Raw genomic sequence first — 7782 nt, forward strand, 5'->3', positions numbered from 1 at the left:
AAGAAAACTGATTCGCTCACGATATGATTTACAGTGTAAATCATATCACAGAATATGATGAGCTTATGTTAAGGCGAACTGAAGAGGAGGAGAGGGACAGGTGCTGCTAGGGCGAGACTCTCGTGGAGTCCTTTAGTGCTGCAGGCAGGCAACATGCTCAAATAGCGCACAACTTCAGGTTTTTTATTTCTATATGATAATTCTGCATTATTAAGCAATAAGAACAAGTAGTCTGATGTCCTGTAATCATTATGAAGCTATATTATTATATTATTATTACAATTACATAATACAATTATATATTGTATTATGAAATACAATGAAAAATTACGTTTTTGTACAGAGTATTGGTATCTGATCAGTATCGTCGTTACCACCCTGAATTTTACTTGGTATCTGATCGGAAAGGAAATCAGTGGTATCGCACATCACTACAGAAGTCCACAGGAGCTCTCCTTTAAAATGAAAAAAGGGACATTTTAAAATTCTTTATCATTAAAAAAATCACTGAAGCAGAAGCTAAATATAACACAAACATAACAGTTTGCCTCCAAAAAGTGTCTGTGAATCTGGTACCTGTTTAATTAAATAAACTTGCTTTTGGCTAAACACCCATAACTCTTGTGATGGGACTCAAGGACACTTGGAGTACAGTAAAAAACAAAAACAAAAAACAAGCCTTATAAGTGTTGCTGCCACAGAGCTGCCCTTGCTTGCTTGATCGCTGATCTAGAACTTTCTACGTGTGTAAGCGTGTGGGTGGGGGAGGGGCGCATTGACTGGGCAGGAAAATCAAAGCCTCCATGTTCCGTTTATAAATGGATGGAAGTAGAGCTAGCTAAACTGAGCTCACTAACATATCATTACTGTATTACAGAGCACAACAACATCGCCTATACTGTGCAGTTTAAGCAAATTCAAGCAATGCAGACACATTACACCACCCTACGTCACTTAGCTTCTATAATGGCTGCCAGAGCTGTACTGGGTTTTATCGAGCATTTTCCCGATGGGCCGGCCTCTGGACACTGGATTACCATCAACCGTGACTCTCTCCTGTGTGCAGTTCCCTCGTTATCCCTCAGAGTATTTAAGCCCCGTGTTTCTGTCTGTCACTGTTGCGTTGTACCATCATCCTACACTGTGTGTTCGGTCCATAAACCTGCCTAATTTATTTGTGTCTTTAGTTTAGTTAGCTTTTTCCTTGTTCAGCAATAAAGCTGTTTTTTTAAGTTTACGTTTTGTGTCCTGGAGTCTGAATATTGGATCCTTTTCCTGGCTTCCTGCACACAGCACATGACAAGGAATTTAAAAAATGTGGGATTTTATCACAGGACAAAAAGGGCCTGTGTCCGGAGAGATCTAGCAGTATACAAATTTATGAATCTGTCATGTTTCAATAATCTTTATGGAGAGAATATGGAGAGATCAGATCAGTCACAGAACATTATATGGATATTATATGGAAATGAATATTATAAAATATCTTGTAAAATACAAGATATACATCCCAAAGATCACAGATCTGGCAAAAGGTCTTTAAAGATTTGTCTGGAAACATTTTATATAATAAACAAAAATCTGCTTATAGCTCCAATGGCAAATTGGCAGGCCTTCATGTCAAAATATGAAGGGTCAGACACAGATCCTTCAGTGGAGTGTTTGTTTGTTTGTTTTTTTTTATCTTGTCCTGCGTGGCAGCTTTTGCAATCTGTCAATGGAAAATTGTATTTAGTAGTCAGTATAATCTTTTAGTGATATAAGTTTGCTTATGGTAGGATGCTGTTTGTAGTTATTTGGTAGTGACAGGATGTGTGATTTTTAGCAGGCTTGGTTCACCCCCACATCCTTGGAGCGTGGGAGAGGTCGTACCCTGTTTTATTGTTTTAACGTAGCTATGTCTGTTTTAGTCTAAGTGCTTTAACTACTGGACTTCCTCACCGTGCCATCTAGGGTGGGGGAGACTACCCTCTTTATGACCAAGGATGTACCTTTTGTGCTTTCATGTTATATGACCCTTTGATCAACACACACACACACACACACACACACACACACACATACGCTCAATGGAGTATAAATAAAGACCAGGGCAGTTCTCTCACTGGAGTCTCTTAGAGTGGAGGCTGCCCTTGCTAGCAAGAACTTCTGTGTGTTTCTCTTCTCTGAGTCTTTACTGAAGAAGTGTTTTAGAACATTTTCCCTAACACAATCAGAATAATGAACTGAACGGCAGTGCCAAACCCATTTTGCTTTTCCAAGGTCAGGTCTACAAACACTCTATTGGCTCCTCTTGTTCATGTGTTTCTTTTATCTGTTTATTTATTCATTTCTATTTGTGTTACTTCAGTTATTACATTATATGTGGTATAGTGTGTCTAAGGCACGAGAGAAAAAAAGAAAGGGAGAATAATTGAGAAAATATAATAAAAGGGTAGAGTACAAATAGAAAAGCACAATGTACTGCAAGCTGCTGCACCTGTAAAAAAAACCAAAGATACGGCACCTGGAACAAAAAACACTGCAAATGCACAGATAAACAAATCAATAACCTTTTTGTGGTGAGTGTGTGAGAGAGAATACTTGTGTCTTTGTCATAAAGGTACTTTAAAGGCACCAGTTTAGCTCAGTGGGATGAGCGACCCTGTGTTTTATGGCTGAGAACAGCAGGTTGAGTCCGACCTGTTGCCCCTTGCCACATGTCTCTCTCTCTCTCCCTGGCTTTTGTTTTTGTTTCAGTCTTAACTGTACCTTGAGGGCTGGAACCAGAAAAAGGCCCCAAAAAACAAATGTGCTTAATAAAATTAAAGTCTGGAAGCCACAATAATGCCCCCCAGGAGCCAGAGGCAAACAGAGATGGAACCAGGACAACCGGGCCATCCATAGCCCCCAAGAATACTGAAGACCTGAGGCCACACATCTCGGCTTTTTATGTAAAAACCATGTCAGCTTTGACAGTTGACTTTTCATATCCTTATAAAGGAATAATGAAAGGACCACAGAGAGTAGCCTGCTCATCTCAGCAAGTGACTGTAAGAAACATGAGCAATCTGACAGCTCCCCAAAAATGAAGCTAAAACATCTCCAAAACGTCCAGGTCATAAGCTCTGATTCCTCCATGTTAGCCAATCCATCTGGGATCAAACCAGGGGCAGATCTTCAGAGTGGGGGCTGCCCATCTGCTGTAGAGCCTCTTCAGTAAACCCGAGAAAAAAACAGAGGCCCCGCCGCACTTTTTCAGTAAATTAAATGTGTTAGCAAGCTGTAAGTGACATCATTAGCTAAGACGAGCTGTTGAGGAAAGCCATGCTCATTAACTGGTCAATGCATATGAATGAATTTACCCTGACTAGAGAAATCACTGTGAGCTTGAAAGTTAATTAAAATCAGCTGGAATGTAAATGTGTTCTGAGCTTCTGTTGTTTAAATGTGCTATAAAATATAAAGAATACATTTTTCATAGTACATGTTTGACACATATTTTTTCATTTAAAACAATGGTAACATTAATAAATATAATTAACATTTATACTATAAGGATAGAAACAAAGCATGGATCCATTTGCATTAGTATTGATCTAATACTGACTCTAGTGCAAACAGCAGCATGTTTCAGTGTCTCCACATCAGTGAGGACAGTAACACCAAATCAAACGACCGTGCTCTTCATTAATACCTCATTAATGGCACATTTAACAGTTTTAGCTGAAGATGAATTTCTGAGGATTGAAAATGTTAAATGTTTTTTTGTAATCATATTTTCTAATATGCAGCACGGTGGCATGGTGGTTAGCACAGCTGCCGCATAGCAAGAAGGTCCTGAGTTCAATTCCACCATCAGGCCGGGGTCTTTCTGTGTGGAGTTTGCATGTTCTCCCCGTGTTTGCGTGGGTTCCCTCCGGGTACTCCGGCTTCCTCCCACCGTCCAAAGACATGCAGCTTGTGGGGATAGGTTAATTGGATAATCCAAATTGCCACTAGGTGTGAATGTGTGAATCAATGTGAGTGCGAATGGTTGTCTGTCTCTGTGTGTTGGCCCTGCGACAGACTGGCGACCTGTCCAGGGTGTACCCCGCCTCTCGCCCTATGACAGCTGGGATAGGCTCCAGCGCCCCCCGCGACCCTGAAAAGGATAAGCGGAAGTGAATGGATGGATATTTTCTAATATTCTTTTATGTATTTCTTGCATGTATTTTAAGACAGGTGGGAATTATGTCTCCTCACCCGCGTCTTCATCACTAATGACCTAGTCCAGTATTTACTTGGGTGTGACTTAACCAGTTAACCAATACTAACCTGTTATATGTCAGCTGGTCTATCCATGAAGATGTGATTGGTTAATTTGAATTTTTTTCTGTTTCCTGTTTTTAGCGTAAGCACACTGTTACTATGTGTTACTATGACCCTGATGAAGGCCACAAGCCGAAACGCACTGGTCAGTCAATAAAGTTGACTGACCAACGCTCTTCCTCCTCACATGTGGTCACAACTCTGCTAACAAGAGCTCAGACTGTCCCTCTGATATCCTGAATTATGTCAGGATTTATACAACTACTTCAACTCCTGAATTAAACCATGAAATTATCACTGCTGCTGCCTAAAAAAGGAAGAAACATCTTCCTTTTTTAGTTTTGTTTCTTCCTTTTTTTTGTTTAGTAAAATCAGGATCAGCTGATCATTGCTTGATGTCATCTCCATTTTTTTCACAGTGTTTTTTCACATGTGTTGAGTTTCTTACACAGCAATTACACATCCGGAAAATAGAACCATGGAACAAGACAATGCCTGACTTGAGAAAGTGCTGCATTGGATTGAGTTAGCTGTCCTAAAGCTCACTGCCACTGCAGTAGACACTGGACTACAGACTACCATCAACTACATAAGAAGAAGATGGCCAATTACAGTGGTAATTAACCACTAAACATCAGAACTTACATGAAAGTGAAAAGTTAGCTGTCAGAGGCTGATGCCTTTTGTCTTACAAGGATGCAGGAGCATCATTCCAGGGTCACAGAGAGCAGACATTTTAAATAAAATATGCTGGGAAACAATGACTCATCAAGTGCAGAGACGTGGCAAATTAATCGGTTTGGTGGCCAAGGCTCTTGGTAGAGCTGATTAAAAGTGATATAACTGCTGATACGTTATGTTTCATGTTAAGAAAACTGCTCTATAAGTTTTGTAAGTGACTTTGGTTTATGTCATTATCCTTATGTGATAACTTTACTTGCAAATTACATGAAGCTTATAGGTGAGTACTGTGAGGAAGATCTGTAATCACTCATTTGCCTGGTTTCCTGTGTGTTCAGGTGCTAATCAGTTCCTTACATCGGTTCCACTTTCCCACAGTGTCAAACTCAATGCTGACATCATCGTACATCCAGCTTGTTATCAGTGCTTACTTCAAAAGTCTGCATTCTGATGGTACGGTGGTGGCATCAGTGACAGTGGAATTAGCAGCTTGCACATCTGAAAATAGCAACTGTCAGTACTGAAAGGTATATACAGATGTAATAGCAACATATAGTCTCATCCTGAAGTGATATTTTTCATTGAAGACTTTGCTTATTTCTGCAAGACAATGGTAAACAACAAACTGGAGCTATTACAACAGCATTTGCTGTTACCGGGTTAGACTTGAGTGAATTGTACACATATCAGTTTCATTGTTCTGGGTTGTTAGTAGTTGTACCCAGTTTTATCTTGTTTTGCTGTAGTTCATCTGTTTCACGGTTCAGTGTGTTGTGTGAGGCTTTATTTCAGGCAATTTATTTTTATTTGGTAGGAACGTGTAGAACGTGAGAGGAAAGCAGGACAAGAATGAAGACATGGAGAAAATAGTCTGGGACAGAGTTGAACTTGTGTCCCTCCAGAAGGCCTTTGGTAGATGAGTCACCTCTTCTTTGTCTGTTTTTTATGTGGTGTCAAAGTCTCAATGTTCAGCTGAGTTTATAAATAACTTCAAGGTGTATAGTATAATTAAATAAAGGTTATTAATAAATAAAATAATTTATATATATAAAAAATGTGTCTACAAGTGTTCTTGATTTTCATCACACAATGACCCGCCCATTAACTTTATTTGGAAGGTATATATCAACATCCTTAAAGTCTGACACACAAACAAACAAGAAAACTCAGACTTTATTATGAAAACTGTTCTGTCTATAGGTGGGGTATTCCACCTACACAATCAAAAGTAAAGATTTGTCTTTTTTTGTTATTGCTGTTCAGTCTTGAGCTTGTGAGCATGACTCGCATCTAAAGATTCAAAGGTTTAGGCAACAAAACAACACAAAATTGATCAGAATGTTAATCCAGAGGGAGGAAACACAGGAACACTCTGGACATTCCTTAGAGATGGGACACCAGGGAAGACCTGTGCATGGGGAAACATACAATTAATTGTCAGAAGTCGTAGAGAACACGGTCAGATATCTCAGGGATGGTTTCACTCACAAGGCAGGTCAACGATTTAGAGTTGAGTGACTGTCAGCCACTGCCTCAAGAAGGTGGGTGATGATCCACATGTGAGCAGGGCGGGGACTTGAAGTAAAGGCCGCCCACAACGATTACACACAGACACAAAGCTGCCAGAGGAATATCAAGGCAAGAGAATGATTAGCCTGACTGGACAAAGGGGCAGGACGAACTTCATGTGTTGTGATTCCCGGCACTTTTAAGACTACATTACTACTGTCCTGTACTGCGTATAATTGAAGTTTATTTTCTGTTAATGTATCGCACAAAATGTCTAAATATTTTTGACTCTCCTTTTATTTTGATTGCACCGACTTTTTCACAGACATTTCAAAATGAATAAAGTTTTTTATTGAGTTACAGGTTTTTTGCATGTTAACTATTGTCTTTTGGAAAACGCTTATTCAGGCTTGAAAACTTCAAATATGTTGTGAGAAAAGTGCCAAACTGAAAAGAAAGCTGTAACAATCGCGGAATTGGTCAGCAGGGGGCGCTGTAACACTGTTTATGTCTCTATAACAGCGATCCAGCTTATCATTTTCAGGGTCGCGGGGGGGGGGGGGGGGGGGGGGGGCGCCGGAGTCTATCCCAGCTGTCATAGGGCAAGAGGCAGGGTACACCCTGGACAGAGGGAACCATTTGCACTCACTTTTACTCACATTCTATGGGCAGTTTGAAGTTTCCAATTAGCCTAACCCCACAGCATGTCTTTAGACTGTGGGAGGAAGCCTGGAGAGAACCCACGCAAACACAGAGAGAACATGCAAACTCCAGAAAGACTAGTGATCCTTAATTTTTTAGGGCTGTCATGGTTTTCAGTTTTATTTATACCCCAAAATATAAATATATGGGTCCCACCACTTTAAAACTGAAAATCATGCCAGCCCTAAAAAAAAATTGTGCTTAGATAAATATTTTTTTGATTTTGTGCATGATTAATTAGATATCTGAAAGCATTTTCTGTTACATTTTACTATTTTTAATGATGCGGTTATTAGATGTGATATTGAAAAATGTCACATTGGGTTATAGGATGAAATGAAGGGTTCTTAACCTGGGTTCGATCGAACCCTAGGGGTTCGGTGAGTCGGTCTCAGGGGTTCGGCAGAGCCTCCACCGTGACATGCACGGCTCATTTTGTGCACCAATAAAAAACATATCTATGTCTTGAATTTGAAAAAAAAAACCTTTTTTATTTTTCACTAAAGAGAGGTTCAGTGCGCATGTGAAACTGGTGGGGTTCGGTACCTCCAACAAGGTTAAGAACCACTGAAGTAAGTTAACCAACACTAGGAAAGTCAA

This window comes from Rhamphochromis sp. 'chilingali' (genome assembly GCF_963969265.1).
Source record: "Rhamphochromis sp. 'chilingali' genome assembly, chromosome: 17".
Taxonomy (NCBI): domain Eukaryota; kingdom Metazoa; phylum Chordata; class Actinopteri; order Cichliformes; family Cichlidae; genus Rhamphochromis; species Rhamphochromis sp. 'chilingali'.